At 41.8% G+C, this 17653-nt stretch overlaps 1 protein-coding gene across 1 annotated transcript in view; it reads right to left on the bottom strand.

Moving 5' to 3' along the window:
• Positions 1 to 3706, bottom strand: part of TMEM168 (transmembrane protein 168) — a 39435-nt gene extending 35729 nt beyond the window's left edge. Inside the window, exon 1 of the mRNA XM_049893936.1 lies at positions 3283 to 3706. The gene's annotated coding sequence lies outside the window, so the exon portion shown is untranslated. The remainder of the gene's footprint in view (positions 1 to 3282) is intronic.
• Positions 3707 to 17653: the final 13947 nt, after the last annotated feature.

The raw sequence follows: 17653 nt of genomic DNA, 5'->3' as shown, positions 1-17653 counted from the left end.
AGAGCTGAACTGCCCTGTAGGTTTTCCAAAGGAGTGGCTGGTGGATTCAAACTGCCAACCTTTTGGTTAGTAGCCAAGCTCTTAACCATTGTGCCACCAGATACCACACACTATAAAAAAGTGTTTTCCTTTGGTATACTTTGGTTTATCTTTTACTTAAGAGTGAGAAACTGATAATCTGGAGTGCACTGAATTTTTTCTTTTTTAAATATCACTCCTATATGTTATTCGATCATTCAACAAATATGTTGGAATACATATCCTCAAAGGGCTGATGGTACAATCTGAATTCAGGCTACTGAACACTTTAAATTCATTAGGCATCCTTCTGTTTCCCTGGTCAACACTCTACCATTCTCTGTGCTATTCAAACCTCTCTTCCCTCTCCTCAAACCCGACCCAACTTCCCACTGCATTCTCACCAAATGACTTTGCCTCCTACAGAGTCATCACAAGGGAGTTCACTTGAGTTTCCAACACTACAAACCCACCTCTACCAACATCTCCTGATATAAACAAGGAACGAAGGATGTCCCTTCCCTATCTAAGAGAAAATCTTTTGGCCATACTATATATCTCCTTCCCTTCTGCCTTCTCCAGGATCTCACGCTCTCTTTTCTCTTCAAACTCTCCCTCTTCCCTAGTTCTTATCCATTAGCACTTAAACATTTGTAAATCTTTTTTTTTTAAATGATCCAAAGAAGAAAAAAAGCAAAACCCAGAAACAACACAAAACTTCCTCATCCTCATCTCTTCTTCCAGGTTCAATCTTCTATCCTCCTCTTGACAGAGAATATCTGGCTGCTTCACTTCTCACCCACTCACTTTTTAAACCACTAAACAGCGGTTCCCATCACAAAGTGGTAAACTGCTTTGCCGAGGTCTGAAATGACCTGTACATTCCTAAATCCAATGGGCATCTTTTACTCCATTTTCTGCTCATTCTTTAAACAACTGTTGACACTGTTGTTTAAAGAATGATTCCTCCTACCTTCTAAAACCTTCCCTTTGCTTCCAAGGACCAGTATTGAGATTTTCTTTCTAACTCATTAGTCTCTCCTTCTCAGTCTCCTTGCAGGTTCTCAGTTCTGAACTTATCTTTGGATGTTTGCTCTTAAGCCTAAGCTCTTCTTTTGCTACACACTTTCTCTGAGCAATCTCATCTATTTCCATGTCTTCAATTACTATCCATTTACACATATACATTAATCTACCTAATAGCAATAAAGGCAACAGCTCTGTTCTGCACTCTTTGTATAGGCAAAAACCTGGAAACAAAGCAAATGTACCCGTGTAAATAATTTAATAAAGTACGGTACATCTGCATCATGGAATATATGAAGCCACTCTCCAATGTGCAAAAAACAATTTGGAAAATAATTGCTTTTAATGGATAATTTACAGAAGTCTTTCCCCACTCTGAACTGTTTAAAACACAAATAGCCTGAACAGAGACTGAGGTAAGTACTGCAATGATTTTCAATTGGTCTGCCATCATTTATGATTCTTCCATGGGAAATTACTCAAAAGGCAGATAGAAATGTGTCTACATAGAGAATAGAAGAGTCAATCTACATACAGGGAATGTTAACTAATAACTGCCATGAAACTTCATATACTACTCTAACCCTTCTGTCACTTCCTGCATTTAATCCTCAAGTCCTGTTCATTCTACTTCCTAACCCAAATACCTCTTAAATGTTTTTACTTCTCATTACCAAGGTCATCATCCTAGTGTTGGCCAGCATCTCCAGCTTGAACATCTCCCTGCATCCACTCTTGTCCCCTGCCAAGAAGTGCTCTGTTTAAAACCCAAATTTGTCACATCACTGCTACATAAAGCCCTCAAATGGTGTCCCATCACCCTCAGTGATAAAGTCTTTTTAAAGGCCTTCCACTTTGGACCTCACTAACTCTCCTGCCTTATCTCTTACCATTCTTCCTCCCACACTTTGTATTCCAGCCATACTAACTTGCAATGCGAAACTACAAAAATGCTATCCCCTCTCTAGTTACACTCCTTTCCCTTCACCTGGCCTCACCCAAGTCCTCACACCAGGCTTACTCCTAATCTTCAGGTCTCAGCAGAAATTTTTTTCTTAGGGAGGTCTCCCCTGACCCATTATATGACCCGTTTATTTATTTATTTATACTTCCTTTGGGAAACCCTGGTGATGTAGTGGTTAAGTGCTATGGCTGCTACCCAAAAGGTCTGCAGTTTGAATCTGTCAGACGCTCCTTGGAAACTCTATGGGGCAGCTCTACTCTGCCCTATAGGGTCGCTATGAGTCAGAATCGACTCCACAGGAGCAGGGTGGTTTATACTTCCTTTGTAAGAGCAAACTATTCATCATCACTTGTTCAATGCCTGCAGTCCCCCACTAGATCACAAGGTCTCTGAGGGTCTGTATTCAACACTGAATTTCTAGTGTCTAGTTTTTTTTAGTAAAAAGTCTGGTATGAAGTAGGCATTCAACAAATATTTGAAGAAATAAAAGACTAATACAGAAATAACTACATTTAATAACAGTGTTTCCAGTTATCAAACAATTATTAATGCACAGTGAGAATAAGTAACTCCTCTAATATCCCACAGCTAATAAGCCGTAAAGCTTTGGGAGGTTCCAGAAATTGATCGGTTGCTGTTTCTCCCATGGCCTTATTCCAGCCTTCATAGTTAAAGCTTCACCCACATTCCTTCAAACCAGTAAGTTCTCATTCCATGCCTTTCCTCCAGCGCATGGCTCACTAAGTCGTTCAAGACACACCGTATCATTTGCATTATCTTTCGACTAAGAAACTACTGTCCCATCTAGGGACAGTGGCAAAAGTTGAAAGATACTGAGAAGCCAGGGTTGGGGAATTACAGTGCTTCAGTTCTATTCGAATTGAAGATAATAACTTTTGGGACCATCTTTTACGAAAATGGCACCTCGAATACTAAATCAGCAATAGGTCAGCAATAGCAATTTTTCTCCCATTTTGCCTCCTTCTAGAGACATGTGGGGAGGCCTGAAATAGAGCCTGGTTGTCCTCGGTCACCCCTGTACTACGGGAGAAGCGAGCACAACGGGGCGCCAAGCTGAGACGGGGAATCTCGGGGCATAAGAGAGGCGCCCCCACATCCTCCACCCCCACTGTCAACTCCTCTTGGGACTGGTATCCCTACCCCCGCCCCGTGAGGCCGGCTGGGCGGAGCTTGGGACCCAGACCACGCCGAGCCCTGGGCGGTGTCTGTGCTCCGCTCTCGCTGCCCGGCCGTTCACCCCGTGGCCCCCCTACCTGACTCAGTCGCCGGCACCAACGCTTTCTAACCCTCGGAGTGTACTCCGGGGCCAACTGAGTAAACGGGGCCCTTGGGACTGAGCCTGCGGCTCGGAGGCGAGGCAGCAGGCCAGGGGGATCAGTGTCCCGAGGCCACGGGCACTAGCATAGGCCAGTCTCGGTGGAAACTTTCTCCGTTACCGGCCCTGCCGCGGCCGCCATGTTCCCGCCGCCGAATCCGCGGGGATACGGAACGCCGCCGGGGCCAAACTGTGTTGCGCGCTTCCTTGCTGAGGCCCCTCCTAAACACGGCCCTCCTCCCCGCCCAAACCCGCCGCGGGGAGGTAAACCCAGGTGCGCCAGGCGGTGCTTGGGCGCGAGGGGCTCCACCCCGGCGCCGGGGGAGCCCAGGACTCTGCCGGCTCCCGGGACTTGGAATCAGGGGCGGAGAACCGGAGCAGGAAGACCAGCAAGGATCAGGCTGTCCTTGTACATCAAACGTCCAGGCCGCTGCCTCGGGCTGGACCGAAACTGGGGCAGGATGGGCGGGACTTCCACATGTAGACTGTAAATGCTGCGGGAGGCTTTGCAGCTCTTTTAATACGTAGCTTTGTGTTCCATTCACTATCTAAAGCCCAAGCCCTTCGGGCTCGCCTTCAAAGCCCTTCTCGTCTGGACCCAGCCTGCTTTTCTTATTGTCTCCCTTTAATCCGCTACCCGGGCCTTCACTCCGTGGAGAACACTTAGCTCCTCCAGCCCTGGTCATCCATGCCCCCTTCCCGAGTCTTACACTTTCCCCAGCCTTCTATTCTCAGGGTCCTTCCTAGGAGCGATTCTCATTTGCATTCTGAACGCACTGAATACCCGGAAGAAGGCATTATTGGGAAGCAGTGTTTGATCCTGGCTGTAGTCTTGGCATTTGAATCCTGGTTCCTCCTCTTCTTATTTATGTATGATCTCGGTTTCTCCAACTATCAAGTAATAATACTTTATTTGCAAAGTTGTGGTGAATATTCAGTGTTACAATTTTTTTTTCCTAGTAGCTATGAGTCGGAATCGACTCCAAGGCACTGGGACTGGGTTAGTATAAGGTAGGCCACTCAGCAAATATGAACTTCCTTTCCCTCTCCAAGAAGCCTTTCTTGCCTGCCTGTGCCTTCTAACCCCACTGCTTTTCCTACTGCTTAGGCAGGACAGTTAACCTCTCTGAGCCCCAGTTCCTTATATGTAAATGGTGCGCTTATAATACATACCTTACAGGATTGTTATAAAGATTGAATAAGTTCCTGTCTCTAAAAAATCTTCAGAATTCTTAGGTGGTTTTCCAAAATCCTTTTCTAGGTATAGACAAGATGTTGTGTAGTCTGGTCCCTTTTTGCCTCTATCTTGACCTCCCACCAGCTCTCAGTACCCAGCGTGGTTTCATTTCCTCAAATGTGGAGACATTGCCTGGTTTTTTGTTCACCATTAAATAATTGTAGCATAGTAACTGATACATAGTTATACATAGTTGGCACTTAAATGTTTGTTAAAGTCGTTGTACACAATAGGCTCTCAACAAGCACTAGGTTTCTTCTCTCCTCCCACCTATCTTGTGTTGTTGGGTAGAGTCCATGCAGACTCAGGGAAGCCATGTGACAGAGTAGAACTGCCCCCACAGGGTTTCCTAGGCTATAATCTTTACGGGAGTAGATTGCCAGGTCTTTTCTCCTGCAGAGTGGCTGGTGGGTTTGAAGTGAGGACCTCCCAGTTAGCAGCCTACCACTTAAACATTGTGCTACCAGGGCTCCTAATCATGTATTACAGTTACTTTTATATTTGTCCTATTTCTCCTAATGCAGTGCAATTTTCCATTTAACAGATGATGGGGATGGGATGAACCATTCTAGATTCCCATATGTAGATGAAAGTTTGAGTTAGATTTTTTTTTCCATGCTAACTCTGTTTTAACTGTAAATATGATCATTACCCGACTCTCAAATCTGTAGGTCTGGCTCTCTGGGGAGCACTAGTGTCATAGATTGAATTATGTCCCCCCAAAAATGTGTGTATCGACTTGGTTAGGCCACGATTCCCAGTCTTGTGTGGTTGTCCTTCATTTTGTGATTGTAATTTTTTGTTGAGAGGATTAGGGTGGGATTGTAACACCACCCTTACTCAGGTCACCTCCCTGATCCAAGGTAAAGGGAGTTTCCCTGGGGTGTGGCCTGTACCACCTTTTATCTCCCAAGAGATAAAAAGGAAGCAAGCAGAGAGTGGGGGACCTCGCACCATCAAGAAAGCAGCACCAGCAGCAGAGCACGTTCTTTGGACGTGGGGTCCCTGTGCCTGAGAAACTCCTCAACCGGGGGAAGATTGAGGACAAGGACCTTTCTCCAGAGCGAACAGAGAGAGAAAGCCTCCCCCTGAAGCAGATGCCCTGAATTTGGACTTGTGACCTACTACACTGTGAGAAAATAAATTTCTCTTTGTTAAAGCCATCCACTTGTGGTATTTCTGTTACGGCAGCACTAGATTACTAAGACAACTAGTATCACATTTCCAGGTACTTGCTAGATGTTTCTATATGTTGTCATCACTTCTAATTCAATTGAATATATACATATATATTCCATATGTTTCATTTTTCTTGCCTCCACAAGCAACAGTGAAGAAATCAAAAGCAGTAGTAAAGAAATCAAATGACATATTGCATTGGGCAAATCTGCCGCAAAAGACCTCTTTAGAGTGTTAAAAAGCAAAGATGTCACTTTGAGGACTAAGGTTTGCCTGACCCAAGCTGTGGTATTTTCTATCATCTCATATGCATGCAAAAGTTGGACAATAAGGAAGACCAAAGAAGAATTAATTCATTTGAATTATAGTGTTAGAGAAAAATACTGAATATACTATGGGCTGCCCAAAGAATAAACAAATCAGTCTTGGAAGTACAACCAGAAGGCTCCTTAGAAGTGAAGATGGTATGACTTCATCTCATGTACTTTGGACATGTTATCAGAAGGGACCAGTCCCTGGAGAAGGACATCATGCTTGGTATCATGGATTGAATTATGTCCTGAGCCATGATTCCCAGCATTGTGTGGTTGTCCTCCATTTTGTGATTGATTTTCCTATATGTCGTAAATCCTAATCTCTGCCTGTGGTTAATGAGGCAAGATTGGATTATGTTGAAGACGATTAAGGTGGGACTGTAACACCCTTATCCAGGTCAGATCCCTGATGCAATGTAAGGGGAGTTTCCCTGGGGTGTGGCCTGCATCACCTTTTATCTCTCAAGAGATAAAAAGGAAAGGGTAGCAAGCAGATTGGGGACCTCCTATCACTAAGAAAGCAGTGCTGGGAGCAGAGAGCATCCTTCAGACTTGAGGTTCCTGCAAGGAGATGCTCCCAGACCAAGGGAAGACTGATGACGAGGACCTGAGGACCTTCCTCCAGAGCCGACAGAGAGAAAGCCTTCCCCTGGAGCTGGCACCCTGAATTCGGACTTCTAGCTTACTGGAATGTGAGAGAATAAACTTCTGTTTGTGAAAGCCATCCACTTGTGGTATTTCTGTTATAGCCTCACTAGACGATTAAGATACTTGGTGAAGTAGAGGGTCAGTGAAAAAGAGGAAAACCCTCAATGACAGGGATTGACACAGTGGCTGCAACAATGGGCTCAAACATAGCAAGGATTGTGAGGATGGCACAGGAACAGGCAGTGTTTCGTTCTGTTGTACACCGGGTCACTACGAATGGGAACTGACTCGATGGCACGTAACAACAACATTTCATATATATAAGAGACTAGTGACTGAAGCTGAAATGCAAGTACTCTCTCAGTCAATCATGTGCACCAGCTAGAATCTCAAAAAACAGGCATGGAAAGTCATGTTCTTTGGGGGAACTGCAGGACTGTAGCAAGATAAGCTCCTGTGGCGGTAGTAAGAGGGTCTTGCAGTAGCATCCAGCATTTAGTATAGTGCTGTCAGTAGTGCAAAATGCCTGTGCTTAGCATCAGTAACCACGGAGTCCTCTCCTCAACAGCTCTGTTGCCTGTTTTTGGTTGCAGTCTCTAGCCATGTAGGTCCAAGCCTCGATCTCCAGCAATTCTCCAAGCTACCATTGGTTGCTGTCACGTTGATTCCAAGTTATGGCGACCCCGTATGTGCAGAGTAGAACTGCTCTGTAGGGTTTGTAAAGCTATGACCTTTTGAAAGCAGATCACCAGGCCTTTCTTCTGAAGTATCTCTGGGTGGATTAGCACCACCAACCTTTCAGCTAGTAGTTGAGTGCTGAACGATTTGTGTCACCCAGGAATCCTGAGCTACCCACTATCCTTTCATTAATTTCTTTTCTGCTTAAATCTGCCACAGTTGTTTTCTGTTGCTCACCACAAGACCCCTCATTAAAACAGTACTTTTTCATCTTCTACCTTAAATATGTTCTGCCTTGTGACCTTCAAGCTGTTTTTTGATGCTTGTTACATTGTCGGTGTACTTTAGACTACTTCCGTGGGATAAGTATGTTTTTGAAAGTTAACTTTAATCTGCACACTCTGGGGTGGTTAATTAGCATTTGAAAGACGCTAATCAGGAATCCTCACTACAGAGCTGGATGCACAAGTGATTCAAATATCACTATATAAACCTGAACTAGAGGTTCAATAATTAGCATAAAGAATTAGAAGTACTTTTTCATTGTGGAAATGAGAGATGCATGTCTGCCTAAAAGTATTGTACAGGCACCTCTGCCCTTACATAAATGTGATATAAAAATTTGCTGAGGCTAGCTGACTGATAGCCTCAGAATGGCTCCCTGAGTCTAGACCAATGTTTCATCCTTTCCCACAAAAAAGAGGATTCTGTTACATGATACAAGTGTCACATTTACTTCAGAGTAAACTCGTCATTCAGGATGCCCAGAACAACAGAGAAAATGGACTTCAGCGTATTTATAGAACAATTGTATAGCTGTTCTTGTGCTTACTTGCTAATAAATAAGGAGCCCTGGTGGCTCAGTGGTTAAAAATAATCGACTACTAACCAAAAGGCTGGTGGTTAGAAACCACCAGGGGCTCTGCAGGGACAAGATGTGGCAATCTGCTTCCACAGAGATTTACAGCCTTGGAAACCCTGCGGGGTCACTATGAGTCAGAAACAACTCAGCAGCAGTGGGGGGGTGTGTACTAGCATTCAATCTGAGGCTTGCCTCCATTATAGGATACCCCCTAGTAGCAAGAGACATGTAGCTCTCATCAATCTTTAGTTGTTGAAGGCTACCAGTATTCACTAAAATAACTTGACAATTGCGAAAGATCCTATGTTGTTAATTTTCATCTGCCATAATGCTTGCATTTATCATTTCCATTCAACTTCCATCACTACCACCCTAGTTCAGGTCCTAACACCTTGACAAAATCGTTTCAATTCTCTTGGAATCGAGATTTCTGGGTTTGTGGAATTGAGGTGGTCCACCAAGGCCATTTGTCCTCAGGTGTCCTTTTGAACCTGGGGCCTTTAAGGAATATGTTCTCTGAAGTCACCTTCAAGTTAAACAACAGCCTAGTAAGCAGCTTAGTGGAGAATGTTTTACCGCAGGCATAGGGTTCTTTTGGAAAATCATCTATTTGCAGCTGGTTGCCAGAAGCGGAAACTCCAGGGTCTGACTAGAGTCTGTGTTTTATGATGTATGACATGCTCTTGGTGACTCTGTTTCTACAATCCACTACCCTAAAACCCTACACTGTGCTTTGATGCTGTCTCCTTGAGAAATTAACAATGGCCTATATAACCTGCTTTCACTGTCCCCCCTTTAGAGCACCACTCCTATTTGTTCACGCTGCCTAATTCGAATCGTATTTACTCACAATAAATATATGCTGCCATACTGATTTTTGGTGTTTCTCTAAGCATTTAGGTTTTCTACAACCTGAATTACTTCGGTAACTTCCCAGTCTAATCCATCACTGGCTGATTCTCAGAGCAGCACTCTGTGTCACTTCTTGGGTAAAATCCAGTGACTTCCACAAGCTACAGGAAAAAGTCCAAGCTCTCTAGTCTGGTACCTGAGGCTCTCCAGGACCTATCTAAACCCTCTTTGCAGTCGTAGTTTAACTATTTTCTCACCAGAGGCAAATTTTTAAAAGTCAGCTTAAGCAGCTGAGGGCATTAACTTTGTACACCACCCAGGTACTCCACAGTTCCCTTAGGGATTCAGAAATGCTCCCTCCTCTTACAGCTTGGTGAGATGCAAAGAACAAAAGAACCTGGAATAGGAATGTAGCTTCATCATATGATCTTTAAAAAAAATTGTTGTTTACAGTGATGGAAAAATCACATTGATTAAGGGTAAGTTTGCACAGCTGATTCATATAATTGCTGTCAATAAGTTGTATGCTTGTAAAAAGTTGAATTACCAAAAGTTATGTGATAGATACTGTCTTACTCGTCTGGTGCTGCTACAACAGAAATATCACAAGTGGCTGGCTTTAGTAAGTAGAAGTTTATTCTCTCACAGTTTAGTAGGCTAGAAGTCAGAATTTAGGATGCCAGCTCTAGGGGAAGGCTTTTTCTCTCTGTCAGTTCTGGGGAAAGGTCTTTATCTTCAATCTTCCCGTGGTCTAGGAGCTTCTTAGCACGAGGGCTCTGGGTACAAAGGATGCCCTCCCCTCCTGTTTCTTCATTCTTGGTGGCATGAGGTCCCCCTGTCTCTCTGCTCACTTCTTTTATGTCTCAAAAGAGACTGACTAAAGATACAACCTAATCTTGTAGATTGAGTCCTGCCTCATTAATATAACTGCCTCTAATCCCGCTTCATTAACATCATAGGGGTAGGATTTACAAAACGTAGCAAAATTATATCAGATGACAAAATGGTGGACAATCACGCAATACTGGGAATCATGGCCTAGCAAGTTGACACATATTTTTTGGGGACACAGTCCAATCCATACCAGATATATTTACAATGACAAAAAAAGGGAGGAGGGTAGCCACTCAAGATGTTTATGTACAATCAAACACCTCATGGAAACTGGTTCCTGGGTGTGGAGGTTTACGGTCATGGTTTCATGGAACATCCCAGTTAATTGTCCTAATATCATGTTTAGTGCTTCTGTTCTTCCTAGTTCATTGTGCAGTGCCTGGAGTCTTAAAATCATGTAGTCAGCCATCCAAGGCACAACAATTGGTCTCTTTGCCTGGAGAAACAGATGAAGAAGAGTCAGGAATAGGAGGAGGAGATGAAATGTGAGGCTAATTGCCTCCGTGAACAATTGCCCCCTTTGACAGGAGAGGAGGAGACCTGCATGGTGCCCAGCTTCCATTACTGAATGTTCTGATCAAAGACTCTAGAAGAATCATGATTAAAAGGGGAAAAATGCAGAACAGAATTTCAAATATTCATGGACTTTAGACTTTCTGGAACCATGCAGGCTGGATGAACCCCTGAAACTTTTGCCCTGAGATAAACTTTAAACCTTAAACCAAAAATATCTCCTGGAGTTTTCTCAAAACCAAACAATAGTTTAGCTTAAGTAGTAAGGAATGTCTGCCTTGAGCATTAAGCTCTTTTAAGATCTATCTACATAGGATCAAATTAGCAATAGCAACTTGAAAGATTGGATAGGAAACTTAGGGAGCAATGAGTTTAAGTTAATGGAGGAGGAACAGCTTGGAAAAGGAGGGTGAGAATGGTATACACAACTCGAAGAGTGTAATCAATGTCACTGAATTGTACGTGTAGAAATTGTTGAATTGGTGTATGTTCTGCTGTGTATATTCTCAAGAACTATAAAAAGAAAATAAATTATAAAAAAAATTAGTTACTCTGAAATTGTAATATGATTAAATAAGAAAATATCTGTACATCCTCTAGCAGATATCCAACAAATACTACTTTGCGCCTTTCCAACAACTTCCATCTATTTTCACTAGTCTCCAGATTTTGAAATTTAGGAGATAAGCTCTAGGGAAAAGAGAATAAGAGTGAGTGCACTACCTCTAACCAGTCTTTCATACTTACTACTCTTAGCTGTTCGCTTTGCCAGTGCTGTGTGATAAAATCTCCGGAGCAGCCTTGAAGTGTGAGAGTGAAGTGTTGTTAAACCCAGCTACATGTCCAGTTCTAAATGAATGTTGTGAGGTTCTAAGTGAATGTTCTGAGGTCTTACTTGCATGTCTTGCCATAAGTACCTCACAATAAACGAGTTTATTCATGATAAACCTGGGTATCTCTCTGCTAATTTCTAAGTTTAAAATCCTACATGGCATTATGTATAATAGAATGAAACATCGCCTGGTCCTGCACCATCTTCATGATCACTGGCATGTTTGAGTTTGTTATTATGGCTATTGTGTAGTGACTTCCAACCTAGAGTGCTCATCTTCCAACACTATAGTGGATAATATTCTTTTGTGATCCATAAAGTTTTCATTGGCTAATTTTCAGAAGTAGATTGCTAGGACTTTCTTCCTAGTCTATCTTATTGTGGAAACTGCTGAAACCTGTCCACCATGGGTGTGACCCTGCTGGTATTTGAAATACCAGTGGCATAGATTCCAGCATCATAGCAACATGCAAGCCACCATAGTATGACAAACTGACAGATGGGTGATAGAACTGTTGTCTAATGTTACCCAAGTGTCTTAGTCACCTAGTGCTGTTGTATAGAAATATCACAAGTGGGAGATTTTAACAAACAGAAGTTTATTCTCTCAATCTTCAACTGGACTAGGAGATTCTCTGCACAGGAACCCTGGGTCCAAAGGACAAGCTCTGCTCCTGGCACTGCTTTCTTAGTGGTCTGAGGTCCCCCTGTCTCTCTGCTCTCTTCTTTCTTTTATACTTCAAAAGAGATTGGCTCAAGACACAATCCAATCTTGTAGATTGAGACCTGCCTCGTTAACATAACTGCTGCCTACCCCACCTCATTAACATCACAGAGGTAGGATTTACCACACATAAAAAAATCACAGCAGATGATAAAATGGTAGACAATAACACAATACTGGGAATCATGGCCTAGCCAAATCGAGACACCTATTTTTGAGGAGACACAATTCGATCCATGGCACCAAGTATCTAATATCACCCTTCATGCTACTGAGATGAGTTTTGAATTAAAAATTACAATTCAAGGTCTGAGCTGGGTAATATTATGGCACACACTGGGGTCATGTCCCATGCTAGGTGCTTTACACACGTAATGCTCTTAACAACTCTGTGAGGGAGATATTATCAGCATCCCCACATTAAAAATGAGAAGATAGAAGCTTTGAGAGGTTCTGAAGTTTGAACAAGGAAACTTATCTTGTAGCAGACTTCACAGACCGGACTTGAATTCAGGTCTTGGCCACTTAATCAGGATATTATCCTCCTATATGTTAAGCAAAAGCCTGTGGGCATTTAGCAACTAATGGACACTTCCGTTTGTTCTCAGGATAGGTACAGAGACATTCACTTATAACGATCTATTTTGCTATTGCCTGGCACAATTTATCCTGAAATTAGAAATATCAGGGTCAGCTCCTGACTTCTGGCACATCCATAGCCAAGCACCTGGATGTAAAACAGTGACAAGGAACACATTTCAGTGGCAGGAGATTTCAGGCTATGGTTATTGATGGCAGTATAATGATCATAATAGTTGGAAGACCGTCCATTCTTCAACACCTGTTCACACACAGGCAAAGCCTATGTGCGCCAGGCCAGGAATGTCACCCAGAGGAGTTACTGCAGACTAGGAACACCTGTTGAAAATATAATCATGCTAATAAAAACTCAAGGGAAGGATAAGTGGGCAGCGTCCATGATGGAAGAAATAGATGATATCGTCATAGGTTCCAGTCCTCTATGGTAGGTAGTCACACATCAGTCCTATAGTATTTCTTCCTATGGTCTTTCTCTTTTTTTTTTCCTCCTCTCTCTCTTACAATGCTTTAGTCCAGTCTTAGGGCTAATCTAATTCAGGTTCTTCATAGAAAATCTGCTGGGCCTTTTCTCTTGTGATTTCTTTTGGCTTCCAGTCCTGAGCCATCAAGTGCAACTTTTTAAATATCATGCCCCTCTGATACAGGCTTTTCAGTCTCATTACTGCTGTTCATATTAAATAGGGGAAGGGTTACAATATGCATCCCTGGCTGTGTCTTAGGATCACTTGGGAGATTTTTAACCTACATTCATTCCCAGGCCCAAACCATACTTATCAAATTAGAGCCTCCGGAGTGGACCCTAGGTAAAAGTTTTTTTTTAAAGGAAGCCACACAAGTGATTCTAATGTGCAGCAAGGCCTGAGAACCACTGAGTTATTATATCTGAAACTTGCTCTTGAATGTAGAGCAGCTAAAGCAAATGGAAGAAATGAGGAAGTAAAAGAGCTGAACAGAAGATTTCAAAGGGTGGCTCGAGAAGACAAAATAATGTATTATAATGAAATATGAAAAGACCTTATCATGGATTGAACTGTGTCCCCCAAAAAATATGTGTCAATGTGATTGGGCCATGATTCCCAGTATTGTGTGGTTGTCCTCCATTTTGTGATTGTAATTCTATTTTATTTTTTTTTGTGATTGTAATTTTATGTTGAGAGGATTAGTGTGGGATTGTAATACCATCTTTACTCAGGTCACTTCCCTGATCCAAGGTAAAGCGCATTTCCCTGGGGTGTGGCCTGCACCACCTTTCATCTCTCAAGAGATAAAAGGAAAGGGAAGCAAGCAGAGAGTTGGGGACCTCATACATCAAGAAAGCAGCACCAGGAGCAGAGCGAGAAGCTCCTCGACCAAGGGAAGATTGAAGACAAGGACCTTCTTCCAGAGCCAACAAAGAGAGAAAACCTTCCCCTGGAGCTGACACACTGAATTTGGACTTGTAACATGCTAGACTCTGAGAGAATAAATTTCTCTTTGTTAAAGCCATCCACTTGTGGTATTTTTGTTATGGCAGCACTAGATGACTAAGACAGAGCTGGAATTAGAAAACCAAAAAGGAAGAACAAGCTGAAGGAACTGAAGAAAAAAATTCAAGCCTCGAGTTGCAATACTGAAGGATTCTATGGTTAAAAAATTGAACAATGCAGGAAGCATCAAAAAAAGATGGAAGGAATACACAGAGTCACTGTATCAAAAAAATTGGTCAACGTTTAACCATTCCAGGAGGTAGCATATGATCGAGAACTGATGGTATTGAAGGAAGAAGTCCATGCTGCACTGAAGACATTGGTGAAAAACACTGCTTCAGAAGCTGACAGAATACCAGTTGAGATGTTTGAACAAACGTATGCAACACTGGAAGCAACCACTCTTCTGTGCCAAGAAATTTGGAAGACAGCTACCTGGCCAACCAACTGGAAGAGATCCATATTTGTGTCCATTCCAAAGAAGGGTGATCCAACAGAATGCAGAAATTATCAAACAGTAACATTAATCACACACAAGTAAAATTTTGCTGAAGATAAATCAAAAACAGTTGCAGCAATATATCCACAGGGAACTGCCAGAAATTCAAGCCTGATTCAGAAGAGAACATGGAACAAGTGATAGATATCACTGCTCATGTCAGATGGATCCTGGCTGAAAGCAGAGAATACCAGAAGGATGTTTACCTATGTTTTATTTGATTATGCAAAACATTTGACTCTGTGAATCATAACAAATTATGAATAACATTGTGAAGAATAGGAGTTCCAGAACACTTAATTGTGCCCATGCAGAACCTGTACATAGGCCAAAGAGCAGTCATTCGAACAGAACAAGAGGATGCTGCATGGTTTAAAATAAGGAAAGGTGTATGTCAGGGTCGTATCCTTTACCATACTTATTCAATGTATATGCTGAGCAAATAATCCAAGAAGCTGGACTATATGAAGAAGGATGGGGCATCGGGATTACAGGAGGACTCATAAACAACCTGCGAAATATAGATGACACAACCTTGCTTGCTGAAAGTGAAGAGGTCTGATGAAGATCAAAGACTACAGCCTTCAGTATGGATTATACCTCAACATAAAGAGAACAAAATTCCTCACAACTGGACTAATAAACAATTATGATAAAAACAGAAAAGATTGAAGTTGCCAAGGATTTCATTTTACTTGAATCCACAATCAATGCCCATGGAAGTGGCAGGTCAAGAAATCAAATTACGTGTTCCATTGGGCAAGTCTGCTGCAAAAGACCTCTTTAAAATGTTAAAAAGCAAAGATACCAGTTTGAGGACTAAGGTTCGCCTGACCCAAGCCATGGTATTCAATCACCTTGTGCATGTGAAAGCTGGAGAATGAATAAGGAAGACTGAAGAAGAATTAATGCCTTTGAATTATGGCGTTGTCAAAGAACATTAAAATACCATGGACTACCAGAAGAACAAACAAATCTGTCTTGGAATAAGTACAGCCAGAACACTTCTTAGAAGGGAGGATGGCGAGACACTGTCTTATGTACTTTAAACATGTTATCAGAAGGGAGCAGTCCCTGGAGAAGGACATCATGCTTGGTAAAGTAGAGGGTCAATGAAAAATAGGCAGACCCTCAACGAGATGGTTCGACGCAGTGTCTGCAACAAAGGGCTTGAAATAGCAATGATTGTGAGAATGGCACAGGACTGGGCAGGGTTTCGTTGTATCATACAGAGCTGACTCGATGGTACCTAACAACAACAAAACATTATATCCATTATTGCAGTTGTGCTCCAAATGTGGTCCCCAGACCAACTGCATTGGCATTAACTGGGAACTTGCTAGAAATACAAATTATCAGGCCCTACTCCCAAATTTTTTTTTTTTTTACTCCCAAATATACTGAATCAGAAACTCTGGGGTGGAGCCCAGATGTGTGTATCAGACAACTCAATAGTACCTTAATAGCAATTTCCTGATTGGCACAAATGGTTAAATGCTCAACTACTAAGCACAAGGGTGAAGGTTTGAACACGCCCAGAGGTGCTTCAGAAGGCAGGCCTGGTGATCTGCTTCTGAAAGGTCACAGCTTTGAAAACGCTGTGGATCAGTTCCACCCTGCACACCTGGGGTCACCACAAGTTGCAATCAACTCTACAGCTTACTAACAACAAAATAACAATTTCTTTCTCTCTTACGTAAAAAAAAAGTCTAAAAGTAGGTGTTCCAGGGCAGGTGTTAGAGATCCGGTTCCTCCTGTCTTGATGCCTTGCCATTCTCTAGACATGGCTTTCTCCTCATAGCCCAAGATGGCTGCTTGATCTCCAGCTATCACTTCTGAATTGCAATTATCAGAAAGGAGGAAGTACAAAGATGGGCATGTACGTTCCTCTTCCTCCCCCAGTTAAATATTTCTTCTTGGAAATTGTATGAAATAGTTCATCTTGTATCTCATTAATTAGCATTTAGTATTTGGAGAGCCTGGAAAATGTAGTAATTTTTTGGGTGGCCGTTGTGTCCATCAACAACTCAAGGTTCTGTTTCTTAGGAAGAGGAGAGAGTAAATATTGCAGGACTACAAGCAATCTTTGAGTTTCTTAACTAACTCTGCTTCTTTTCTACCTCCTAATTTCTTATTAAGTGAGATAATAAACATCATTATTATTTGAACCACTTCTGATTTGCTATTTTAACTGATCCATCTTATTTCGCAAGCCTTCGCACTGTATTAGTGATGGCAAATATTTTACCATATGGCTGAAACATACTTTAGTTAGTCTTCCTAAATATTTTTAATATTTAGGATCTTTCAATTTTTGCTACCAAAAATAACACAATAATGAGCATTTGGGCTCATTGCACTTGTTCTGTATGGCATTTCTGATTATTACCTTGGACTAGATTCCTAGATAGGTTAAAGAATATAAAAATTTTAAGGTTCTTAATTCAGAATGCAGATTTTCTTGCCAGAAAGAACCATTTTGTGCTTCCACTGGCAGTGAACTACATTTATGGCAGTAAAAAAAAAAAAAAAAAAAGAATCTTTTAGAATATTTTGCTAATGCTCCTTTAACGTTTTGAAGATAGTGCATTACTAACTTCTTGCAATCCAAAGATGCTGATGAAAATTTGATGTCAGTTTGATTCTCATTCTTTTGTAGGTCATCTTTTTTTCTTAGCTTTCACAAATTTTCCTTTACCCTAAATATTCCGGACTTTTATTATATTATGTTTAAGTACAGGGAAACCTATGTCTTTACCCAGCAAAAAGAGTCCTTTTTTATTGAGGGGTTCTAATTATTCTTATGTTTAGAAGAAATATTGGCCATTATTTTTTCGAGTATTTTCTTCCTTCCATTTCCTTATTGACTTATTAGGAATTCCTATCTCTAAGGCTATGTTAGAGCTGTATCTAAACATCATTTTTCTTAACTTTTCTTTCATATTTTTAACCTATTCACTTCTTTGTGCTGCATTCTGAGATATTTTCTCAGTTTACTTTTACCAATACTA

The sequence above is a fragment of the Elephas maximus genome, chromosome 8 (assembly GCF_024166365.1).
Source record: "Elephas maximus indicus isolate mEleMax1 chromosome 8, mEleMax1 primary haplotype, whole genome shotgun sequence".
Taxonomy (NCBI): Eukaryota; Metazoa; Chordata; class Mammalia; order Proboscidea; family Elephantidae; genus Elephas; species Elephas maximus.
This window is presented reverse-complemented; position numbering and strand designations above follow the sequence as displayed.